This window comes from Mya arenaria, chromosome 10 (assembly GCF_026914265.1).
Source record: "Mya arenaria isolate MELC-2E11 chromosome 10, ASM2691426v1".
Taxonomy (NCBI): Eukaryota; Metazoa; Mollusca; class Bivalvia; order Myida; family Myidae; genus Mya; species Mya arenaria.
Window position 1 is genome coordinate 44,228,298 of NC_069131.1, and position 14,451 is coordinate 44,242,748.

Genomic DNA, 14,451 nt, shown 5'->3' on the forward strand with positions numbered 1-14,451 from the left:
GAGGACGGCGACCAACGACAACTGCATACGCTGGAGGACGGCGACCAACGACAACTGCATACGCTGGAGGACGGCGACCAACGACAACTGCATACGCTGGAGGACGGCGACCAACGACAACTGCATACGCTGGAGGACGGCGACCAACGACAACTGCATACGCTGGAGGACGGCGACCAACGACAACTGCATACGCTGGAGGACGGCGACCAACGACAACTGCATACACTGCAGGACGGCGACCAACGACAACTGCATACACTGCAGGACGGCGACCAACGCCAACTGCATACACTGCAGGACGGCGACCAACGCCAACTGCATACACTGCAGGACGGCGACCAACGACAACTGCATACAACAACTGCATACATTGTATGACGGCGACCAACAACAACTGCATACATTGAATGACGGTGACCAACAACACCTGCATACAACAACTGCATACATTGTATGACGGCGACCAACAACAACTGCATACACTGTAGGACGGCGACCAACGACAACTGCATACATTGTATGACGGCGACCAACAACAACTGCATACATTGTATGACGGCGACCAACAACAACTGCATACATTGTATGACGGCAACCATCAACAACTGCATACATTGTATGACGGCAACCATCAACAACTGCATACATTGTATGACGGCGACCAACAACAACTGCATACATTGTATGACAGCGATTAACAACAACTGCATACATTGTATGACGGCGACCATCAACAATTGCATACATTGTATGACAACAACCATCAACAACTGCGTACATTGTATGACGGTGACCAACGACAACTGCATACATTGTATGAAGGCAACCATCAACAAATGCATACATTGTATGACAGCGACCAACGACAACTGCATACATAGTATGACGGCGACCAACGACAACTGCATACATTGTATGACGGTGACCAACGACAACTGCATACATTGTATGACGGCGACCAACGACAACTGCATACATGTATGATTACAGTCCTCAGACAACTTGATATTGTAATGAGCAAGTTTTTCGAAGACAAGAAAGCAAATCCTGGACAACGGAACTTGATTTATTTTATCATCATGTTTAATATCAAAACTTGTTTCCTCTGCAAAATCAAATCAAAGACTAATAGAAGGAAAAAAGATAAAGAGCCACTTTTGAAAAAAACACCAATAAAATATAAAACAAGAGGCACATCAGTGCCTGTGCTCCACTGGCCAAAAGGTTCAAGCAAAGACCACCTAACGAACATTTTCGTCAAGTTTCATAGAAATACAATCATCAATTTTTGAGAAGTTATTTAAAAATTTTTTTTACTTTAATAGCTCTGGCTGCCATGTTGTGCAGTGGACCGAAATGATTTGGGCAATTTGAGTAAAGGAGCACCAAACAAACATTTCTGTCAAGTTTTATCGAAAAAAGGTCATCGGTTTCGACGACAAGTCGTATAAAGTTTTTTTTTATTTTTTAGCTCTGGCAGCCATGGTGTGCAGTGGACTGGAACCATTTAACAAATTTTGGTTAATGACCACCAAAGGAACATTTCTGTCAAGTTTCATCAAAATCTGATCATCGGATTCTGAGGAGAAGTGGTGTAAAGGTTTTTCCTATTTTTAGCTCTGGCTGCCATGTTGTGCAGCGGAACGGAACCATTTGGGCCATTTTGTCAAAGATTTTGTTGAGATGACCCTTGTTATTAAGTCTCATAAAGATTATGTCAAAATTGTGACGCAGGCAATTTGTGGACTGACGATTGACTAACATGTAATCTTGTCTTGTCATATGACAGGCGAGCTAAAAATTACAAATCATTGTTTTCCAAATGGAAATGGAGACGTTTATTATTGTTTTTTGCGACTTTTAATGGCAACACGTCTTTTAAATAACCCGTTACTGAGTCATTTTCACGTTTTCTTTTCGCAGCCATGCTTGTTTTTCCGCGGGAAATTATCTGGAAATCGACGAGACGTTCCAAATAATCGCTGTCACTAAAAACCGACAAGAACCAACAACAACAGAAAAGAACCCTCAACCTGAAGTAATATAAGCATTTACTGTCTTTTTAGTTTTTAACTTAAGTGATATCGATTTTAATCACTAGTTACTGATTATCAAAATATATTTATACAAGCAGCATTCAACACGCATCCACTTAGTCCTGCATAAGACCATCTTTTTTTCACTTCTGATGTGATGTCGGGTCTTTTGCCACTCGCGACACGTTGTCGCTGTTTAAGATATAAGTTTTTCCTTTAAACTATAAATATCGACCCAAAATAATGCTTAAAAGTTAAACAATTAATAAACATTTAATCTGAATAGATTATGAAGCAAATATCTAACCTGAACAAGAACTGACGAGATAAAATCGACTTGGTGTTTCACTTACACTTTTCGGCCATTTAAGTTACTAAAAAAAGCTGTTTCATAAACTTTCAGAATGTCACTTAAACGAAAATTAATGTTCAGTCTATATATACTTTCCTATGTATAAATGTAAGGTTTTTAAATTGATCTTTTTGTGAGAAATTTATGCTTATATGTTTACTCATAAATTATTATTGTTTAAAAATTATTTAAAGATGCTATACGTGAAAAATTAAGACATTATTTTTTTTTCTACTAAAGGGAGGTAATTCAGTAGTAAAATGTAATCAAAGCTATTAAAGCATGGCATTTCTTTTCTAACCATGTTGATATTATTACAGTCTATTCAAGCAAGATGCCTTTTGTTTTTACATAGTACCCATAGGTTCTGAAAAACAAGGAGCACTATTCCCAACAGAAGGATGTCACTCCCTATCACTGCATGAGCATCATAATAAAGAAATGTTTACTCAAACTGCAAGCTGCTCAATTGAAATAGGTATTTACCTCAAGCATACAGTTTTATAATGTGGCAAAATAGTCGGACTACTAGATTGTCATTCGGACTAGCAAAATATGCCATTATGCTAGTCCAACTGGCTAGTAGGTTAAAATGTTTTTCGTGAAGACTGCGGACGAGAAGTCCTTAAAGGTTTTTCTATTTTCAACTCTCGCAGCCATGTTGTGCAGCGGACCGGAACCATTTGGGCAATTTTGGTTAAAGGGCATCCCGATGAACATTTATGTAAAGTTTCATCAAAATCTGATAATCGGTTTCTGAGAAGATGTAGTTTAACGTTTTTTTCTATTCTTAGCTCTGGTGCCCATGTTGTGCAGCAGACCAGAACTGTTTGGGCTATTTTGGTTAAGGACTACCCAAGTAACATTTCTGTCAAGTTTCATTGCAATACGATCATCGGTTTCTGAGGAGAAGTCGTTTAAAGGTTTTTCTATTTTTACCTCTGGGGGCCATCTTGTGCAGTGGACCGAAACCATTGAAGCAAATTTGATAAAGGACCATCCAAGGAACATTTCTGTTAAGTTTCATCAAAATCTGATCATCGGTTTCTGAGAAGATGTTCTTTAAAGGTTTTTCTATTTTTTTGCCCTGGCAGCCATGTTGTGCAGCGGACCGGAACCATTTGAGCAATTTTGGTTAAGGACCACCCAAGGAACAATTCTGTCAAGTTTCATCAAAATCTGCCTATCCGGTTCAGAGGAGATGTCGTTTAAAGATTTTGCTATTTTTAGCTGTGGCGGCCATATTGTGCAATGGACCAGAACCATTTGAGCAATTTTAATAAAGGACCACCCAAGGAACATTACTGTCAAGTTTCATCAAAATCTGCCGAACCGTTTCAGAGGAGATGTCGTTTAAAGATTTTGCTATTTTTAGCTCTGGCGGCCATATTGTGCAATGGACCGGAACCATTTGAGCAATTTCGGTAAAGGACCACCAAAGGAACATTCCTGTGAAGTTTTGTCAAAATCCGCTTATCAGTTTCAGAGGAGATGTCGTTTAAAGTAAAAGTTTACGCACGCACGCACGAACTCACGACGGACAATCTGTGACGACATAAGCTCCATGGCCTTCGGCCAGTGGAGCTAACTAGGGTTTATCTAGATACTGCTAGGGTAAATGTAGTCCTACCTTCTGGTGTTCCCTGTAATGTCTGGTGACAGTTCCATGGGCAGCCTCAGCCTCAATTGTTTTACCATCTGGACAAACCAACACGCTGGTCATTAGACCAAGAGATCCGTATCCTGGTGGGAAACAGACCACTTTGTTAGATCCATATATGTACAGATATTAAACCAAATACACATTTGATTTTGTAACATCATTAATGGCTCAAACAAACATCTACTTTGTGTCTGGGGGCCTGTTTTTATTAAGGCAACTTCACAACTTCCGATATTGGTTTAATTTTAACACAAATACATTGCAAAATGACAAAAATAATCTTGACACTAAGACAGTTTCAATTTACGACTTAGATTGCCTATGTTTATTCAGACATTGTAAAATCTACAAGACAAAATTTCATTATTAAGGGCCTGAAATATTCTGTGCACTACATATGAATGGCACCACTTTAGTAAAGTTTACCAAGTGTCATGATCATATGAATTTTCATCACACATACAAGATTCCCATCTGCAAGCTTACCCTGAGCAACAACATCTGACTGCACATCACCATCATAGTTCTTGCAAGCCCACACGAACCCTCCACTAGACTTGAGAGCTTGTGCGACCATATCGTCAATGAGGCGATGCTCGTACCAGATGCCAAGCTTCTCAAACTCCTTAACATACTTGGCCCTGGGGAGAGACAGTGGTAACTGTATTACAAATTACAAAAAGTAATTATGAAATACTCAGTAATTGCATTCATATATATATATATATATTGTACATTGTCAAATATTGCTAAAAATGCTTTTAAAATATTATTTTCTGTCTGGGAAACTGATTCAAAACAATAAACGTGGATCATTAAATTTCGACAACTTGGTCACAAGTGAAGGGATACTATTTTAGTATTTTCTGCATACAGGTACATGTTGGGACTTTAGTCAACGCAGAGAGAAACAAAATCCCAGGTCCGGATTTCTCGAAAATTCTTAAGTCCCTTATAAGATTAAGCTAATCTCACTATTTTTGTTGTTCTATAAAATGTGTTATATTTACTTCTTTAATAATTTTTTAAATTATGTAGGAAAAATCTGTATGATATCAGAATAAACCATTTTTCATTTATCAAAATCCACTTTCAGTATGTATTTTGGCTAATTGAAATAAGCGACTTAAGCCTGTTAAGCTTAAGAAGTTTCAAGAAATTGGGGCCAGGTGAACAACTTACATCACCTTAACAGCATTCGCTTAAGCTTTCATGACACTTGGTTATACAGTTTAAGAGTTTCGAGCGAGTCTAGTCCAGAAATGCTAGTTTTTAGGTCATTTATGTGCATAACTTTAATTTTACTCAATGAAGCAGGAAACGCAACCTCAGGTGCAAAGCTTTCTCACCCTATTTACATTCGCTTAAGGTTTCATGACTGTGGGTAATAAAGTTTAGGAGTTTATGAGCAACACATGTCCAAAAATATTCAAATCTTCATCACCTTGTTTACATTCCCCAAAGGTTTTATGATTTTAGGTAATATAGTTTTGGTGATTTGAGCGACACATGTCCAGAAAAACAATTTTTGTTATTTCATGGGCCGTTACTTTGTGTTTTTAAAGTGCAGCGGGAAACAAAACTCCAATTGCAAAAATGAAATTCCACCAATGTTTCTTGACTCTAACTGAAATAGTTTTGGGCAACACAATTTCCGAACCAACAGAAGCATGGACAGACAAGGGCAAATTTATATCCCCCCCCCTCCATATTGTTGGGGCATAAAATTATACATAGCCTGTGACACATGAAAAAGGTTATATACTTTTGCAACATGAACAGTATGATTATAATGTCTTAGTATTCCAAAAAGACCAATCAATTTTGGATAAACGTGAAACCAAAATATAAACAAGCTTTATACAATTGGCTGCAGCTAAATTTAATTCAAACTTTCACACACAGCTTTAAAATCAATTTACATACTAAATTTGTTGTTGAAGCACTTACTGGTAGATTTCCTCAAAGATGTCCTTAAATCTGCCATCATATCTCTTCAGAATTGTGTTCTTTGTGCTCATGTACAGTGGCCATTTCTTCATAATTGCATACTGGAAACACGCGTGTGCGAAACCTGTGATTGACTAAAAAGAAAGCAGAGCGTATAAAATCCAGAAAGTAGGATACAACGTGACAGGCAATGATAGATATGTTTATAATTTTATTGTACAAAAAGCTTCAATAGTAAGAAAGTTTTACCGATCACCAGTTCAGACTGCTATACATAATTCAGTAAAATTATGTATTATGATATTTCCTTTCTCTCGAGTTATATTTCAGAGAAGTTTTAGACCATTTCAAATAACAATGGATTATATTTGAAAATCACTTGAGTTAAAACACTATACGACGTGTTTATAATCATGTTCCACAAAACATAATCCAGATACACGTACCTCGTCAGTGTTGTACATGGCCATTCCACAACCACCCCCATTCTTGAACTCAAACACCTGGGTCTTGGTCTCACTCCCGCCAACCGGGGTCCAGGCCACCTCAAACTTTCCGGGGCCATCAAACACCATGTCTGTTGCCTTGTACTAGAACACAAAACATTGAGTTCATATTAATTTAGTTTGCACTTATATTTACAACACATTCGTGTTCCTAGAGCAAACAACAAATTCTTTGGAATAGTCTGGTTTGTGTGTGAACTGAACTAGGGATGCAAAAGAATGGCAAAATTGATATTTGAATATTCAGTCATTTTTCGATCAAATTCTAAATTACCGAAATGATTATTATGGAAGTTGTAGTAAATCAATACTATTATACATGCTATAAACGATGATTTCCTTATTACTGCTGTCGGAATACAAGTATCAAGTAAACATATTTATATTGTTTGTCATCTTCGCACAAGTCTAAAAATAGACCATTGGAATTTCCAAAAAATGAGTCGACAGACGCTTATACAGGTTACAAGTTAATAGTCAAGCACTTCAATGTTTGCAGACAAGATTATCTGTCCGAGTTTGTTTGCTACAATTGTCATTTTCAACATTGATAAGCAATCAATAAAATATAGATTTTGTTACTAAATCTTTAAATGTTTCGAGAGTAGATAGGAGATAAAAGGAATTAAGAGGAACTTAGTCAGCTTGTTATATATCATCACAGCGATTGAAGCAAAATTGTATAGCTTAATTGGCAGGCAAGATGCCAATTTGGTGTGAATTTTTCCTCAAATGATAAATTGGCATGACAGTTTAAATGTACCGAAAATCATTTATAAACTTGTTTGATGTCACTGGTCTTAAAGCCAAATGCTAGTATTGTAGAAATACGGGGACAATATAATAAAGCATGTTCAGTGCATTGTTATCCTGTTTAAGCCACAGTTACTTGGTATTTGGACAGCATTTTTGGCCAGTCGAGCTACCTGATTCGAGCGATTTAGTCCCTAGGGTGATCTCTTGGACTGAGAATCATAAAAAAATGTGTTTTAGTACTCTATGATACACATAATAAACAAATAATCCACTTTTGGTCGTTTATTTATACATATTAAATATTTTAAAATTTCATACAATTTTTATCATTCACAAGTTATGAAGGTTAGCGGATTTCGGATTGAGACATATGTATGGAAACGATCTCAGATCTACAAGATTTTTTCAATAAAACAAATGTATACGTCGCATGCATGTTCAGAAGAAAGTTATCTCCAAGGTGCAATCGTTCAAAAAGCACAAACTAGACGCGTGTTCGCAATTTTCTTTAATAACTCTGCCAAGAATACTGTTTATATACCGACTCACAGATCTTCGCCAGTAATTTTGAGTATGAACAAGGGCCGAACCCGGCATGCACTTTTTGGCTCTACCCGCGGACGGGTACCAGTCACGAGGTAAACATATCCCCGGTTCCCGTTCGCGCGTAAACTTGAAAAGCGCATGCCGGGTCCGGCCGGTGTGCATGGTCAAAATTACTGGCTAAGATCTGTGAGTCGGTAAATAAACAGTATTCTTGGGAGAGTTATCAAAGAAATTTGCGAAAACGCTATTAGTTTGTGCTTGTAGAGCGATTGCACCATGGAGATACCTTCCTTCTGAACATGCATGCGACGTATACATTTGCTTTATTGAAAAAATCTTGTAGATCTGAGCTCGTTTCCATACATATGTCTCAATCCGAAATCTGCTAACCTTCATAACTTGTGAATGATAAAGATTGTATGAAATTTTAAAATATTTAATATGTAAAAATAAACGACCAAAAGTGAATTATTTGTTTATTATGTGTATCATAAGAGTATTTGAACACGTTTTTTTATGATTCTCAGTCCAAGAGATCACCCTAGGGACCAATCGCTCGAATAAGGTAGCTCGAATGGCCAAAAATGCAGTCCAAATACCAAGTAACTGTGGTTTAAGCCTTTCTCAAGGTTCCAAACATTGAAACTGGACAAAAGAACTAAATACACAACAACACAGTTGCAGACATAAGTTTTTTTTTATTTATTCTACAAGAAAAACAATGAATATTCAAACAGACAATGTGAATGTCCATCGGACAGTCCGGTAGATTTCCATTTTGACCGACGAACTTTTGTTTTGGTCGGTCACAATGTCCTGTGAAAAATTACAGTCAGCACCATTTAATTTTCGGAAAATTTACTTTCAGTTTCTAAATAAATGTTCAGAGTTATTTTTAACTATTATATCATGATTATTCAGCGTGTTAATCCGTGTATCACTATTTGTAAACCCCGTTTCCGTAAAAGCCGATAAAACGCGTAAGGTTCCGATCTCAGCTCGTACTATAATACTTTAATTTTACGGAAATGTTCGGAAATTACAAAATTCCGTATGTATTTATTTTCGGCGAAGTGGTTCCCGCCAATCGTGTTAATTTAAATATGATGATTAATATACCAAGCTGACTTTCTTTCCGCTCTGTTTAACATTGCCAATAACAAGAAATCTACTTTCGTTTTTGCATAAATGTTGTGCCTGAGTTTGACTTGTAGTACAATTTGTTACATTTTATAACTGTACTGTATCTTTAATTTAAAGATGAATAAAAAAAGAGTTAGATCTAGCTGTTCCATGGGTAGGCGAACCAGATATGAGTTTTTTTGGGGAGGCAAGGGAAGAAAAAAATTATGACATAAGATTCAAATATTAATTTTTTTTTACATAATGTTTAGCTTTTTTTGTAATTTATTATAGTACTGTAGGACAAATCTAACCAAAATGATCTAAACCTGTAACAATGGGGAATTACAAAATTAAAAAAGAGGCTTAAAATCAAGGTTAAGGCTGATGTAACGGAATACTGTTTGTAACATTGCGACAGGTAAAAATTTGTTGCGACAGGTAAACTTTAAGTGTTTACCTGTCGCAATGTCCTGTGAAGGAGAAAAAGTTTTCGCATTGTCTGTTCAAATACCGATTTTGACATTTGAATACCAAACGTTTTATCCAATAGTTGAATATTTAAAGATTTGTTTGCATCCCTACTTTAAAAACTTCCTTCTTACCAAGAAACACACCCAATCATGTTTTTACCTTATTTTACTTTTAATCAATAATAGAATTACAACAGTTCAAGTATAAACCTGGTTTAGTGGAACAAAGTAAGACACAAACGACCCTGAAGAAGAGACACAAATATTACAAACAGACCACACACGCATCAAAAATGCTTTGATCAATAAATGATGGGATTTCCAAAATGGAACAGTCAGCTTAACACCAGGCGCCAATTTCCCGAAACTTCTTAAGGTTAACAGGCTTAAGTAGCTTGTTTCAATAAGCTAAAATACATACTTAAATTTGATTTTGATACATGAAAAATGGTTTATTGTAATTATCATAAAGATGATTCCTATTTTAAATCTAAACAAGAGCTGTCACAGTATGTGACAAATGCCCCCAAATGTGACATTGACCTATGAACAAGGTCAGTACATGAAAAGTTGAAGATCAAACAAAAACATATGGCAAGTTATTTTAAATTGCCTCTGAACATAAAAAAAAACACCCATACTTGACAACCTACATTCTTATGTCCTTATATTCAGCATTCCATTGTGAATAAACACTAAGTGTATCTTTCACCTTAGAGGTAGGGACATGGGTCTTGCATGTGACACGTCGTCTTGGTATGTCGAACACATGTGGCAAGTTATTTTAAAATCTGTCCATAAAAGAACAAGAGCACCGCTAAACGGAGCATTATACGCCCGAAGAAGATTCGGCTTGAGGTCCTTTTAATGTAGTGATGATTTGTATAAAGTTATTTGAAAATCGCTTTATTAGTTACCAAGTTATGGCCCGGACACGGAATTGCTAATGGACGAGTAACAAAGATGTGGCCCGGACACAGAATTGCTAATGCCCCCCCATGGTGATTCTAGTCTTTGAGGTATGGACCTGGAAATTGCGTGCGACACATCCTTTTAATCTAGTGATGATTTGTATAAAGTTATTTGAAAAACGCTTTATTAGTTACCAAGTTATGGCCCAGACACGGAATTGCTAACGGACGAGTTACAAAGATGTGGCCCGGACACAGAATTGCTAACGCCCCCCCATGGTGATTCTAGTCTTTGAGTTATGGCCTGGACATGGAATTGCTAACGTCCCCCCATGGTGATTCTAGACTTTGAGGTATGGACCTGGAAATTGCATGTGAAACATCCTTTTAATGTAGTGATGATTTGTATAAAGTTATTTGAAAATCACTTTATTAGTAACAAAGATGTGGCCCAGACACAGAATTTGCTAACGCCCCCCCATGGTGATTCTAGTCTTTGAGGTGAAAACCTGGAAATTGTGCGCGACACATCCATTTAATGTAATGATGCTTTGTATAAAGTTATTTGAAAATGACTTTATTAGTGACCAAGTTGTGGCCCGGACACGGATTTGCTAACGCACCCCCATGGTGATTCTAGTCTTTGAGGTATGGACCTGGAAATTGCGCGCGACACATCCTTTTAATGTAGTGATGATTTGTATAAAGTAATTTGAAAATCGCTTTATTAGTTACCAAGTTATGGCCCGGACACGGAATTGCTAACAGACAAGTAACAAAGATGTGGCCCGGACACAGAATTGCTAACGCCCCCCCATGGTGATTCTAGTCTTTGAGGTATGGACCTGGAAATTGTGCGTGACACATCCTTTTAATGTAGTGATGATTTGTATAAAGTTATTTGAAAATCGCTTTATTAGTTACCAAGTTATGGCCCGGACACAGAATTGCTAACGGACGAGTTACAAAGATGTGGCCCGGACACAGAATTGCTAACACCCCCCATTGGTGATTCTAGTCTTTGAGTTATGGCCTGGACATGGAATTGCTAACGTCCCCCCAATGGTGATTCTAGACTTTGAGGTATGGACCTGGAAATTGCATGTGACACATCCTTTTAATGTAGTGATGATTTGTATAAAGTTATTTGAAAATCACTTTATTAGTAACTAAGATGTGGCCCAGAAACAGAATTGCTAATGCCCCCCCCCATGGTGATTCTAGTCTTTGAGGTATGGACCTGGAAATTGCGCGCGACACATCCTTTTAATGTAATGATGCTTTGTATAAAGTTATTTGAAAATGACTTTATTAGTGATAAAGTTGTAACGCCCCCCCATGGTGATTCTAGTCTTTGAGGTATGGACCTGGAAATTGCGCGCGACACATCCTTTTAATGTTATGATGCTTTGTTTAAAATCATTTGAAAATGACTTTATTAGTGACAAAGTTGTGGCCCGGACACGGAATTGCTAACGCACCCCCATGGTGATTCTAGTCTTTGAGGTATGGACCTGGAAATTGCGCGCGACACATCCTTTTAATGTAGTGATGATTTGTATAAAGTTATTTGAAAATCGCTTTATTAGTTACCAAGATGTGGCCCGGACACGGAATTGCTAACGGACGGACAGACGGACAGACTGACGGACAGACAGACGGACAGACGATGGAGGCCATAACATAATACGACCCTTCGGGCGTATAAAAAGTTACAGCCGGGACATAACAACCAATACTCTGTATCCTTATCTGCAGCACTCCATTGTGAATAAACACCAAAGTGTGACCTTGACCTTAGAGGTAGGGACACGGTTCTTGCACACGACACGTCGTCTTGGTATGTTGAACACATCATGTGGCAAGTTATTTTAATTTCTGTCCAAACAAGGGAAAGTTACAGCCCGGACCTATACTCTATGTCCTTATATGCAGCATTCCATTGTGAATAAACACTAAGTGTGACCTTGACCTTAGAGGTAGGGACACGGGTCTTGCACGCGACACGTCGTCTTGGTATGCCGATCACATGTGGCAAGTAATTCTAAAATCTGTGAATACAAGGGAAAGTTACAGTCCGGACATGACAACCTATACTCTATGTCCTTATATACAGCATCATTCCATTGTGAATAAACACCTAAGTGTGACCTTGACCTTAGAGGAAGGGACACGGTTCTTGCATGCGACACGTCGTCTTGGTATGCCGAACACATGTGGCAAGTTATTTTAAAATCTGTCCATACAAGGAAAGTTACAGCCTGGACACAAGTTATTGAGCCGGACACACGGACGAACGGACAGATGGACGGACGGTGCGATTTTAATAAGCCCACCTTCGGGGGCATAAAAATCTTTAAGAAACAAATATAACACATTTTATAGCACAACAGAAATAGTGAGCTTAGCTTAATCCTGTTATAAGAGAGTCAAACTTAAGAAGTTTTGAGAAATTGGGGCAGTTAACTGGATCACAAGTTTAATGGGGGTTTAAACTAGTTTATAACTAGAACTGTAAGCCATAGGCTAACGAATACCCCCCACCCCTCCATGTCTAGGTTGTTTGCCCTGGAGTTAGGCCGGACAAAGCTAATTTTGCCTACAAGGGGAGATAACTCCAGTCAGGGTCATGTGACCTGTACCAAATTCACAGAGGCGAAAGTTTACAACATGGCCATTAATTTCTGAAAGTTTGATAAAGATTTGTTGAATAATAACAAAGATGAATCCCGGACAGGGCTTATTTTGCCTACTTTAACACATCAAGGGGAGATAACTCCAGTCAGGGTCATGTGACCTGTACCAAATTCACAGAGGCGAAAGTTTACAACATGGCCATTAATTTCTGAAAGTTTGATAAAGATTTGTTGAATAATAACAAAGATGAATCCCGGACAGGGCTTATTTTGCCTACTTTAACACATCAAGGGGAGATAACTCTGGTCAGGGTCACATGACCCTGACCAATTTCACAGAGGCGCAAGTTTACATCATGGCCATTAATATCTGAAAGTTTGAAAAAGATTTGTTCAATAACGACAAAGATGAATCCCGGACAAAAAAAAACGGACGGACAGACAGACGGACGGACAACCCGATTCCAGTATACCCCCCCAAACTTTGTTTTGGGGGGTATAATTATGTGTAAATAACCTCACACTTGTCCAAACATTTATCAATGCTTAATTAACAAGACCAAATGAACAATAATTTATCAAAATTGTTTTCAAATTTAGATAGACCTTGATTTGCCAAGGTCAAACTATATGTAGAAAATGCTTGACTGGTACATCACAATTGATTGATTAATTTTAAAATCTAATGTGCAATTAAATACAAGCACAAGATTCATTACCTAATCACCAAAGGCATGTCTGCCAATCACAATGGCTTCGGTCCAGCCGGGAACCAGCTTGGGAATTTTCTCACAGATGATTGGCTCCCGGAACACTGTGCCGCCCAGGATGTTCCTGATTGTGCCATTAGGGGACAACCACATCTTCTTTAACTTGAACTCTGGTGAAATAGGGGACAATGAGATTAGTATATCTGTACCCTTCAACTGCTATTACATCTTAATTTAAGATCCCATCGACACTAACAAATCAGTTAGTCTAGTATTTTGATAGTTCAGACAAAATCGGTCCTTGAAACAGCTGTTTAAAGTATTGTGCAAGTAGATTATTTCTTGTTCTCATTTAAATGTTCACCCTTTCACTAAAGTGACCACTCCAATACTTGCCTATTGATGGAATCGGAGACATGATGATCGAAACTGTTTTAGGTATTATTGAACAAGAAGTGACACATGTATGACAAACAACAAATATGACTGCACAATATCCTATGATAGCCCAACTTCTCTCACCTTCAACACGGGCCTCATCAGGGGTGATGGTGGCACATTTGATGCCCACATTGTACTTCTTGATGGCTTCGGCAGAGTCGATGGTCACTTGGTCGTCTGTGGCATCACGGTATGGAAGACCCAGATCGTAGTACTTGCAGTCAACATCAAGGTACGGAAAGATCAACTGATAAACACATGAGCATTATGCAATAACCATGATGACTACATTTATTTTAGTAAACAATGATATGGAAAATGGAATATGGAAAAGTTAGTGAATCTT

The 14,451-nt window shown here is 37.9% G+C and overlaps 1 pseudogene; it reads right to left on the minus strand.

The window, feature by feature from the left end:
- Positions 1–14,451, minus strand: part of LOC128206913 (isocitrate dehydrogenase [NADP], mitochondrial-like) — a 30,160-nt pseudogene that overhangs the window by 7,365 nt on the left and 8,344 nt on the right.